The sequence below is a fragment of the Macaca nemestrina genome, chromosome 5 (genome assembly GCF_043159975.1).
Source record: "Macaca nemestrina isolate mMacNem1 chromosome 5, mMacNem.hap1, whole genome shotgun sequence".
NCBI lineage: Eukaryota > Metazoa > Chordata > Mammalia > Primates > Cercopithecidae > Macaca > Macaca nemestrina.
The window spans coordinates 70628640-70641394 of record NC_092129.1 but is presented as its reverse complement, the minus strand read 5'-3'; the positions used below and the strand labels follow the sequence as shown (position 1 = coordinate 70641394).

The following is a 12755-nucleotide window of genomic DNA, read 5'->3' as shown; positions in this document are numbered from 1 at the left end:
CTCCTGACCTCACATGATTCACCTGCCTCAGCCTCCCAAAGTGCTGGGATTACAGGCATGAGCCATGGTGCCCGATTTTTTTTTTTTTTTTTTTTTTTAAGATGGAGCCTCTCTCACTCTATTGTCCAGGCTGGAGTGCAGTGGCAGAATCTCAGCTCATGGCAACCTCTGCCTCCCGGGCTCAAGCAATTTTCCTGCCTCATCCTCCCCAGTAGCTGTAACTACAGGTGTGCACCACCATGCCCAGCTAGTTTTTGTATTTTCACTAGAGACAGGGTTTCACCATGTTGGCCAGGCTGGTCTCGAACTCCTGACCTCAAGTGATCTGCCCGCCTTGGCATCCCAAAGTGCTGGGATTACAGGCGTAAGCCACCATGCCTTGCCAATGCATTTCTTTATAGTGTTTTTCTAATACAAATATATCATGTATTTTTTAAAAATATAATTGGGGTTATACTGTAACTACAATTTTACAACCTGTTTTCTACGTTTAATATTAATATCTCCCCAAGTGTTCTTTTAAAATGTTAACAGCTGCACAATATTCCATCATAAAGCTGTATTTTCAGTTGACTACTCTCCCACAATTGGACTTTTCGTTCTCTTTCTAATTGGTCACTATTATAAATCTGTTATAATTCTGTTTCCTTAGGATGAGGAAAGTTGTTTCTCTGGAAAAGAAACAACTGAGTCAAAGGGAATAAAAATTGTTTTGATACATATTGCATATAAAATAGCACCAATTTACACTCCCACCAATTATATACGATAAGGTTCATGACTTTAAGGGTCACTGCTTAATCAGTTCCTTCTCAATATTTCTATATACCTTTTAAGAGGTGTTGTAATATTTTATTATATTATTTAACAATAATATAATATTTATTTAATAATAAAATATTTAAATAAATAATAAATAATATATTTATTAATAATTATTATTAATAAGTAACTATAAATGAATTATAAATAAATCATAAATAAATAATTTGATAATTTATTAATAATTATAAATGAATTATTTATAAATGAAATATTACATGTTTTATACATATTACATATTACATATACAAAATATATAACAAATAATATTAATAATATTATTTATTAATAAATAATAAATTTGTTATTTAAATAAAATTATAAATATTTTTATGTTATTATTAAATAAATAATATATTTATTATTATATTAAATAATATATTTATTTAATAATAACATATAAAAATAAATATTTATTTAATAATAAAATAATAACTGTATTATAATATTTATCACACAAAGAATAATAATAGTAGTAACATTACTCATCCTTTTTTTAAGGACTTGGTATATACAGATAAGCACTTTACTAACATTATTGCACTCAACCCTTACAACAGTTCTTAGAAAGGATGAGGAACTCGGACTTACCCAAGGACCCACAGGCAATGAGTAAAGCAGAACCTGGATTCAAACCCACAAGTCTCTGATCTTAACACCCATGCTTTTACCCTGGAGTTTGTAAATGTTTTTGTCTACGAGCTATCAGTATGAGTCTACGAACAAATTTAAATATTTGTTTGTTTTAAAGTGATATACTACTGGGTCCGGGCGCAGTGGCGATGCCTGTAATCCCACCAGTTTGGGAGGCCAAGGCCCATAGATCGCTAGAAGTCAGGAGATCAAGACCAGGCTGGCCAACATGGTGAAACCTCGTCTCTACCAAAAATACAAAAATTAACCAGGTGTGGTGGCACACATCTATAGTCCCAGCTACTCGGGAGGCTGAGGCAGAAGAATGGCTTGAACCCAGGAGGCAGAGGCTGCAGTGAGCCTAAATTATGCCGCTATACTCCAGCCTGGGCAACAGAGCTAGACTCTGTCTCAAAGAAAAAAAAAAAGGTATACTCCTGGGCACATTGGCTTACCCCTGTAATCCTAGCACATTGGGAGGTTGAGATAAGAGGACTGCTTATGCTCAGGAGTCTGAGACTAGCCTGACAACATAGTGAGACCCCATCTCTACAAAAATTTAAAAATTAGCCAGGCATGGTAGTGTGCCTGTGGTCCCAGCAAGCTACTCAGGAGGCTGAGGTGGGAGATTGCTCAAGCCCAGGAAATCGAGGCTGCAATGAGCTCTGATTGTGCCACCATAGTACAGTCTGGGTGACAGAGACTGAGACCCTGTCTCAAAAATAAAAAAGATATACATATACTACTGTACATATTATGCACATTACCAAACATACACAAAAATGTAAATTAAGATTGAGATAAAAATTCAAATCTTATCTTCTTGGACCTCTCATAAATCATCTTGTGTTTTATGTCTACCTACTAGAATGTAAGCTCCACGAGAGCAGGCCCTCCGTTTTCCAGTACTGCGTCTGCAACAGTGCCTGGCAGATAGTATGCACTCATGAAATGTATGTTGGACATTAATAAATGAATGAATGGTTCAGCTACAACGTTGTATAGTTGAAGGCAGAACCTAGAAATCAATTATATTTTTATCCTTAGCACCAACCACATTTCCTAGCAGATAATAAACACCCCATAAATATCTAGTGAGTGAATATACATTTAATGTTTGTTAAATAAATTAATGGATGGATAAATGAATGAGCACATGGATAGGAAGATAAATAGACAAACATAGAAAGGCTTCTTCCCTCTGGTCACTTTCTAGGGTTAGCGTGTCAAAGATAAAAATACCTGGCTGATGGGCGCGGTGGCTCAAGCCTGTAATCTCAGCACTTTGGGAGGCCGCGACGGGCAGATCACGAGGTCAGGAGATCGAGACCATCCTGGCTAACACGGTGAAACCCCGTCTCTACTAAAAAATACAAAAAATTAGCCGGGCATGGTGGCGGGCGCCTGTAGTCCCAGCTACTCGGGAGGCTGAGGCAGGAGAATGGCGTGAACCCGGGAGGCGGAGCTTGCAGTGAGCCGAGGTCGCGCCACTGCACTCCAGCCTGGGCGACAGAGCGAGACTCCGTCTCAAAAAAAAGAAAAAAAAAAACCTGGCTGAACTTAATTATAATAACACCTTACTATTGCAAAGAATAGTCCCCTAGAACAAGTATAGATGGAATTTCACGATGTCTTATAAAACTAGGAAATTATAAACCCCCTATTTTTGTCTAGCCCGGGCTAGACAAAACCTTAGAAGCAAAGATAGTGAGTTTTAGAAGAACTGGAAAGTGTAGTAGGCAGTTGACCAAGATACACTGGAGAGGCAAAGCCATGAATTATTCATCCACATCTTATTAGGTAAGGACAAAAATATAAAACACCTATAAAATACTTACCTTGAAGCTGGGTGCGGTGGCTCACGCCTGAAATCCCAGCACTTTGGGAGGCCAAGGCAGGTGGATCACCTGAGGTCAGGAGTTCGAGTCCAGCCTGGCCAACATAGTGAAACCCCATCTCTACTAAAAATACAAAAATTAACCAGGCATGGTGGCAGGCACCTGTAATCCCAGCTACTCAGGAGGCTGAGGCAGGAGAATTGCTTAAACCCAGGAGGTGGAGGTTGCAGTGAGCTGAGGTTGTGCCACTGCACTCCAGCCTGGGTGACAAAACAAGACTCTATTAAACAAAACAAACAAACAAACAAAAAAACTTACTTATAAAATTATAAACCTTAATATTTGACTAATAAGTTTGCAATTATTTGCAATTATTTCTTTAACTCATTCTATCTTTAAAAGCTCATTATCACCTCCTTTGCAATATCTAATCTTAATCTCAAGGGTTTTTTTTTTTTTTTGCATGCCAGATGTACATTATGGGAAATTATATTAACACACCCTTCTGACTTCAGTATCTTTATTCTGTAACCTCACTGATATATGACATTTAAATTCACTTGTTAGTCCGAAAACACTAAAATGCTTTGTTTGGCCTTTTCCTTCAGTTTTTACTCTAATAAATAACTCATTTCTAGAATTAGCATAAATGTGAAATTTTTCTCTGAAACTCTTTTTCTACCACAGAGAGAGAAGAATGGCTGTCTGGTTCATCACTGTAGCCTCATTGACTGAGTATCAGTAAATATTTGAAGAATGAATGAACAAAATGATGCAGTGAGAATTCAAACCAAGACTTTCTGACTTCAAAGCCCATGCTCTTACTCACAATGTTTTTTGTTGTTGTTGTTTGTTTTGTGGGTTTGTTTGTTTGTTTTTGAGATGGAGTCTCGTTCTGTTGCCCAGGCTGGAGTGCAGTGGTGCGATCTCTGCTTACCACAACCTCCACCTGCCAGGTTCAAGCGATTCTCCTACTTCAGCCTCCCAAGTAGCTGGGATTACAGGTGTGCACCACCATGCCTGGCTAATTTTTGTATTTTTAGTAGAGACGGGGTTTCACTATGTTGGCCAGGCTGGTCTCGAACTCCTGACCTCATGATCCGGCTGCCTCGGCCTCCCAAAGTGCTGGGGTTACAGGCGTGAACCACCATGCCCGGCTTCTTACTCACAATGTTATTGTCCCATATATGCCTGGCTAAAAGTTGAAATGATCACCTTTCCCTAAATTGAATGATTTTCTGACACTTGATATTGCTGTCTCTAAGACTGTTGTAACGATGACTTGCATTTCCATAAGTCATGTTAACTCAAATAATTAATTTAATTTTAATTAATTCATAAATCTCTAACCACTTTTTGGAAGATGCATTCTTCCATGTTCATAACTGTACACATTCATAAATGTACAGATTGGATCTTGTTGATTTCAGAGCTATAATTTAGTTTAATATAAAGTTCTATGAAGCTTAAAAATATCTGTTCAAGTTAGTAAGATAATTTCTTAGGCTGGACTCAAAGAAAGTCACAGGCAAATTAATTAACTTCAGGTCCTATTTTAAGCAACTAGCCGTTTTTTAGCATTTACATGGGATCTATCTCCATAGGAGGTATTGGGTATAACTGTCAAGAATAATGAATACAAATTTGGGAACAGTGTCACATATGGAATAGCCCCTGAGAAAGGAATGGTGGAATCAAAAGTCCCTGTTGACAACCAGATGAGACACTCTTTATTCATCATTATCATAGATAGATAGATAGATAGATAGATAGATAGATAGATAGATAGATAGATAGATAGACAGACAGACAAGACAGAGAGAGAGAAAGAGGGGGAGAAAGAAAGATCTTCCCACATGTTAAAGATTTTAGAACTCTTCCAAAATGGGATTTTTTTCACTTCACTTATTATAAGATACTTGATACTTTTTATTTTAAAGTGAAAACTTTTCTAAGATACAATGTTTATTTATTTTTTTTATTTTTTATTTTTTATTTTATTTTATTTTTTTTTTGAGACAGTTTCACTCTTATTGCCCAGGCTGGAGTGCAATGGCATGATCCAGCTCACTACAACCTCCACCTCCCGGGTTCAAGTGATTCTCTTGCCTCAGCCTCCCGAGTAGCTGGGATTATAGGCATGCACCACCACGCCCGGCTAATTTTGTATTTTTAGTAGAAATGGGATTTCTCCATGTTGGTCAGGCTGGTCTCGAACTCCTGACCTCAGGTGATCTACTCGTTTCGCCCTTCCAAATTGCTGGGATTGTAGGCATGAGCCACCATGCCCAGCCTATTTATTTACTTATTTATTTATTTGAGACAGAGTCTCACTCTGTCACCCAGGCTGGAGTGCAGTGGTGCGATCTCAGCTCACTGCAACCTCTAACTCCTGGGTTCAAGCAATTCTCATGCCTCAGCCTCCTGAGTGGCTGGGATTACAGGCGCATGCCACCACTCCCACCTGATTTTGTTTTTTGTTTTTTGGTTTTTTTGAGATGGAGTTTTGCTCTTGTCACCTAGGCTGTAGCACAATGGCATGATCTCTGCTCGCTGCAACCTCTACCTCCTGGGTTCAAGCAATCCTCCTGCCTCAGCCTCCCCAGTAGCTGGAACGACAGGCAACCTCCACTACGCCTGGCTAATTTTGTATTTTTAAGAGAGGCAGGGTTTCACCATGTTGGCCAGGCTAGTCTCGAACTCCTGACCTCAGGTGATCCATCTGCCTCGGCCTCCCAAAGTGCTGGGATTATAGGCGTGAGCCACTGGGTTAGGCATACATAATATTTTATCTCAGATGTTGAGTGGTGTGCTTCAAACCTTAATAAGCTATTGATTTAAATTATCTCCTCAGGAATATTTCCCTTAAATAGACTTGAAATATAGTTAATCCCATCTTCCAAAAGAGCAATGCTTTAGTGCCACAAAATTGTGTAACTAGGGAGACTGAAGACTGTTGGATGTCATTTCAATACTCATCAGTTTCATATCAACCTATAGGAGAAGGAGCAAACAACTTTAAGACTGAATTTTCCATTATCTATCAGTAACTCTTCTATTGTTAATATTTATCAATGTTTTATTTTCTTTTTCTTTCTTTCTTTCTTTTTTTTATTTTGAGATGGAGTCTCGCTCTGTCATCAGGCTGGAGTACAGTGGCATGATCTCCGCTCACTGCAACCTCCAACTCCCGGGTTCAAGCAATTCTCCTGCCTCAGCCTCCCGCGTAGCTGGGATTACAGGCGCACGCCACCACATCCAGCTAATTTTTGTATTTTTAGTAGAGACAGGGTTTCACCATGTTGGCCAGGATGATCTTGATCTCTTGACCTCATGATCTATCCACCTCGGCCTCCCAAAGTGCTGAGATTGCAGGCATGAGCCACTGCACCTGGCCAGTATTTATCAATGTTTTCTACACAATGTTTCTACACACAGTTTCATCTCCCTACAGGGCTGCCTTATAATTTTTGTGGGCCCTATATACTTTTGCCTTCATGGGTCCCCTGTTCCATAGAAGATATTAAGAATAATTTTTTGTGACTACATTAGTTTAAAGATGAATATATCAAAATACTATGTATCAAAACACAGACCCTCCTGAACTTACAATGGGGTTGTATCCTCATAAACCCATGGTAAAGTTGAAAGAATCCTAAGTTGAACCATCATAAGTTGGGGACCATCTGTAATTTTTTCAACTTCAAAGCTCATTTTTTTTCTCTACTGATTAAAAAAAAAATAGAACATTCTCATGGATCCTTAAAAGAATGGTAGGCTACCGTGAGCACTGCTGGATTGGTTAGCCCTGTCTCTCTAGGAAATTGGGCAGGGGCTACAACAGGCTCTTCCCAGCATCCTGCTGTCCATTATTCACCTTTGGGTCTGTGTGTCAAGTACCTGTTGGCCTAGCTATACCCTGCCCTCTGTGTGGGCTCCAGATCTCCTCATTTCAACAAACCCCTCAAGCATGGAAGGACTCACAGTGAAGTTCCCCTGTATATTAGTCAGAATTCTCCACAGAAACAGAACCAGTAGGATGTGTATGTACATAGAGCAAGATTCATTTTAAGGAACTAGTTTACAAGATTGTGGGGAATGGCAAGTTGGAAATCTGAAGGACAGGCCAGCAGCCTGGAGACCCAGGAAAGAACTGATGTTGCAGCTCAAGTCCAAAGGGAGTCTGGAGGCAGAATTCCCTATTCCTTGGGAAATCTTAGTCTTTTCTCTTCAGGCCTTCAACAGCTTGGATGAGGCCCACCCACATTACAGAGGACCATCTACTTTAGTTTCAGTCTATTGATTTAAATGTTAATCTCATCTAAAAACAAACAAACAAACAAAACCAAAAAAACTTCCCAGCAATACATAAAATAAACCATCACATCTTGTGTTTCCAAAAGACTGTGGTCTTAAGGTTGATACCAGACCATTACACAAGGTTACAAAAATCTTCATGCAAATATCCCTTCCAGGATTGGAGAAGGAATAAACTGTCTCCAGGTCAAAATGATGTGAAATGAAACTGTATCACCTGCATCTTGAATAAATCTATCTTTGTAAGTTTGAATAAATCCGAATATTTTCATTTCACTGTTAGGTAAATGTCAGTCTGCCCATTTGCCTTCATGAATAGAAGCACAGGCATTGATCTCTATTCAAATGGCATGGTTTAAAATCGTGAACCAGACATTAAATAGTTGGTAATTACTATCAGAAAGAAACACTTAACAGCCAATATGGTCAAAACCATAATCATTTTTTGGCAATTATTCTCTAAAATTCTAATTGTCAATTCTAAATAAATCCACGTGATAAGTCAACTCATTCTATTACTTGGAGGTATATTTTGTGGGTAGATATTGCTGGTGGGTCCAGGAGGATATAGCTTAGGCCAACACTGGAAGATTTCCAGAACTACAGAATTCTTTTATTTCTCTATTTATTTTTTAGAGACAGCATCTCACTCTATCACCCAGGCTGGAGTGAAATGGTACAAATCATAGCTCACTGCAGCCTTGAACTCCTGTGCTCAAGGTATCCTCCTGCCCCAACCTCCTGAGTAGCTGGAACTACAGACACACGCCACCATGCCCGCTGTTTGTTTGTTTGTTTGTTTAATTTTTTTATAGAGATGGGGTCTCACTATGTTGCTCAGGCTGGTCTCAAACTCCTGGCTTCAAGACAGCCTCCTGCCTTGGCCTCCCAAACTGCTAGGATTAAAAGCATGAGCCACCATGACCAGCCTTGAGTTCTTGATTTTTAAGAAGTGGACTTTCTGGAACAGAAGAATGATTTAAATTTTCAAAAGCATGACTTTGCATATCAATAGCAAAGCCTAGAGGAGTCACAGCACAAGAATCCTTGCTTTTAATCCTAGAGTGGAGAACAATCCATATGGAGACCCATTTTCCCACCTGAAAGGGAATGTGTGCCACCAACACAGGGGGAAAGGGGAGGCAGGACCAGTGCTGAGATGCTGGCTGCCCTCTTGGGACCTGGATGCATGGTGGGCATAAACACTCCAGCTGGTTCCTGGCTTCCTAGTACGCAGGCCACTGAGACGGGAGCCTCTCAGAGAAGGTCTGCAGGCAGTACATATCCCGGGAGTAGAATAAATGACAAAGACTAAGAGAAGTGCCGAGGGGGCCAGAGGGCGGCTCCGCAGGCCTCCAAGTCCAGGTAACACTTTTTCACTCCCTACCTGACTTGACCTCCTTTTTGGCCTTTGACACACAAATCACTTACTGCTGGGGAATCCTCCTTACTCTCATGCCCCCACTCTCTTCCAAGCGTCTCTCCTTTTTCCCACTTCTCTGGCCCTCCGCTCAGTCACTACTGCAGCTCACTTCCTTCACCCACTCACAACTTGATATTTGCTGTGTTCTGTCCTCGACGCTGTCTCCTCATGAGAGTGGGACATTCTCACTGGGTTACTTCATGCCCTTCTGCGATCTCAGCCACTTCCAGTATCTAATGGCTCCCAAATCTGCATCTCTAACTAGAGATTGACATTTCCAGCCATCTAGTGACCATCATTTACATGTCCTGATGGCATGTCAAGGTCAGCATCACCCCCTGACCACCACCACCATTGCCCCAGTAACCTCAGCAAAACCTCCTTTCCCTCGTCCCTCCCTGGTCTACTAGAGCACCCTGTGTAATTATGTTTGTTCACTGTGTCTGTCCCTCTAGGTTCTTCTCTGAGACCATATATTTACTCTAGCCATGCTTGCCTTCTTCCTTTTTAAAATTTTTATTTATTATCAATTATTATTTACCTGACTCAACTGTAAGCTCCACAGTTAGAAACAGGGAAACATTGACTTCTACTTTGTAACTCCATTTGTTGCCCGGCACATAATTTTTTAAAATTTTTATTTCAATCCTACAGAAAAGTTGCAAGAATAATCCAATGAACTCAAGTATGTTTCACTTTGATTAACCAATTGTGAGAACAGTGTGCTACATTTGATTTATTCCTTTCTCTATGTGTATATTACAGTATGATTGCTGAATCATTTGTGAGCGATTTGCAGACACTATGGCCCTTTACCCCTAAACACTTCCGCTTGTATTTTCTAAGAACAAGGACATTCCTCTTCATACAATTGTCAAATTCAAGAAATTTAACAATGACACTGTATTATTCACCAATTATCTCAATAATGTTCCTTAGAGAAACAATAAATGCATTACATGTGCCAAGTTTCTTTAGTCTATTGAATCTGGAACAGTTTTGCAGCCTTTTATTTTGTCTTCTGGCATGAGGTTCCATCTGCAATGCACTGAGAACAACACAACACCTCTTATCCAATTGCCAAAAATGCCCCAAATGATTAACTTGAATCTAATCATGAGGGAACATTAGATATACCCAAATCGAGGAACATTCCACAAACTGCACTCTTTCTAAACACATCGCCGGGTGCAGTGGCTCACCCTTGTAATCCCAGCACTTTGGGAGACTGGGGCAGGTGGATCACCTGAGGTCGGGAGTTCAAAACCAGCCTGGACGACATGGTGAAACCCCATTTCTAGTAACAATACAAAAATTTGCTGGGTGTGGTGGTGCACACCTGTAACCCCAGCTACTCGGGAGGCTGAGGCAGGAGAATCACTTGAACGTGGAAGGCGGAGGTTGCAGTGAGCTGAGATCGCACCACTGCACAGCAGCAGCTTGGGTGACAAGAGCAAGCCTCCCTCTCAAAAAAATAAAAATAAAAATAAAATAAACACATCAAGCTCATTCCCACCCAAGGGCCTGGCACCACTCTTGCTGTTTCTAAGAATATTCCAATTCAGCATGTTATCTCCTTAGAGGGCCAACCCTCCCCACCCTACCCAGACTAGACCTCACCTTTCACCTCATTCCATCTCCATTCTGTTATTCTGCTTTATTTTCTTTTCAAAAGACTTAACACTCTCTAAAATTACCTTGTTTATCTATTTGTTTACTTTTTTCTTTTTTTTTTTTTAAGACAGAGTCTGGCTCTGTCTCCCAGGCTGGAGTGCAGTGGCGCGATCTCGGCTCACTGCAAGCTCCGCCTCCCGGGTTCACGCCATTCTCCTGCCTCAGCCTCCGACTAGCTGGGACTACAGGTGGCCGCCACCTCGCCCGGCTAATTTTTTTTGTATTTTTAGTAGAGACGGGGTTTCACTGTGTTAGCCAGGATGGTCTCGATCTCCTGACCTCGTGATCCACCTGCCTCGGCCTCCCAGAGTGCTGGGATTACAGGCATGAGCCTCCGCGCCCGGCCTATTTGTTTACTTTTTAAAAATCTATGTCTCCCACTAGGATATAACTTTTTTTTTTTTTTTTTTTTTTTTTTTGTGAGATGGAGTCTCGCTCTGTCGCCCAGGCTGGAGTGCAGTGGCGCGATCTCAGCTCACTGCAAGCTCCGCCTCCCGGGTTCACGCCATTCTCCTGCCTCAGCCTCCTCAGTAGCTGGGACTACAGGCGCCCGCCACCTCGCCCGGCTAGTTTTTTTGTACTTTTTAGTAGAGACGCGGTTTCACCGTGTTCGCCAGGATGGTCTCGATCTCCTGACCTCGTGATCCGCCCGCCTCGGACTCCCAAAGTGCTGGGATGACAGGCATGAGCCACCGCACCCGGCTGCGGATATAACTTTTATGAGAGGGGTACCGTATCTAAAAGAGCATCCGCTTGAAAATGGGCACTTATTTTATTGTTGGTCAGGGAAAAAGTTCTTTATCTTCAGTGCCTAACAGAGTGCCTAAGACTCAATAAGTGTTTGTCAAATGGGTGACTAATATAATGTATGATTCACTAAGCAGAATATTTATGGTTCCCATTTCCTCCTGAGTTTTCGTTTTTGCTTACTCCAAACACTCATAAGATTTCAACAAGAGTTCCTTTTCAGTGTTCAACTATCCATTTCTTTTAGTCTGAAGTAGAAAAGACTTAGGGAAATGTGACAATTATAGTCATGTCTTAAAATTGTTCCTTCTTGCACAGACATTGAGGTTAGACTACGATGGCCTTAATATGCTGAAAAATGCATTTTTATATGACACTAATAAGGAAGATTCAAGAGGAAAAGCATAAGGGAAATTCAGTCAATGAAAAGGAAGTCATTTCAGTTACTCAGAAATATAATTCAGATATTTATTTTTATGAGACTGACCCATTCCTTATGGCACTAATAAGGGAACTCAGATATTTATTGATTGATCATTTACTAATTATTATTGCCATTATTATTTTTAGAGTCAAAGTCTTGCTCTGCACACAGCCTGGAGTGCAGTGGCGCGATCATGGCTCACTGCAATCTCAAAACTCTTGGGCTCAAGCGATCCTCCAGCCTCAATATCCTGAGTTGCTGGGATTACAGGTATGGGCCACCATGCCTGGTTTAGACAGTTATTTTTATAAGCAATATCTGAACATGCAGATATATAAGCTATCAGCAATAGCTGTGCTGGTATCAATAAGAGAAAGAATGAGGTGCTACTGGTCTGCCTCAGCAATGCCTTTGAACTTCTCTGCCTTAGATCAAAGCCACCAAAGCACCAATTTCAAAGGAAAGAAAGTTGGAAGCAAAACAAAGAAATAAAGAAACCTTGGGTAAAAGAACATAGCATAAATAATTCCTGGCTCAGCAAATGTTACTCCCTTTTTCAAAAAAAAAAAAAAAATCAAGTTGTCCTTGAACATGGAAAAAACTCTTTATAATTATTAGTCAACTTAACTCAAGTACAAACCAAGGAGTATTCACTATTGTTTGAAATACACTACACATTATATTTGGTAACAGTAAGTAAATACACAAGCAGTCTCTTTAAAATATGCAAAGAAAAAGTGACTCTGGCATTCAAAAAGCTCTCTCCTACGTGTTCTTTGAAGATTTTATCTCATCTCTAAAGCCAGGTGGTAAAAGAGTAGATAATACCAAAAGAAATTAAATGTTAAAGTTAAAATGAAGTTAGATATGTGTAAAC

At 40.3% G+C, this 12755-nt stretch overlaps 1 protein-coding gene across 1 annotated transcript in view; it reads right to left on the bottom strand.

Annotated features, from left to right (window-relative positions):
- The window catches only part of LOC105489040 (coiled-coil domain containing 170), a 137393-nt gene that overhangs the window by 118070 nt on the left and 6568 nt on the right, over positions 1 to 12755 (bottom strand). The gene's annotated exons all lie outside the window — the stretch shown is intronic.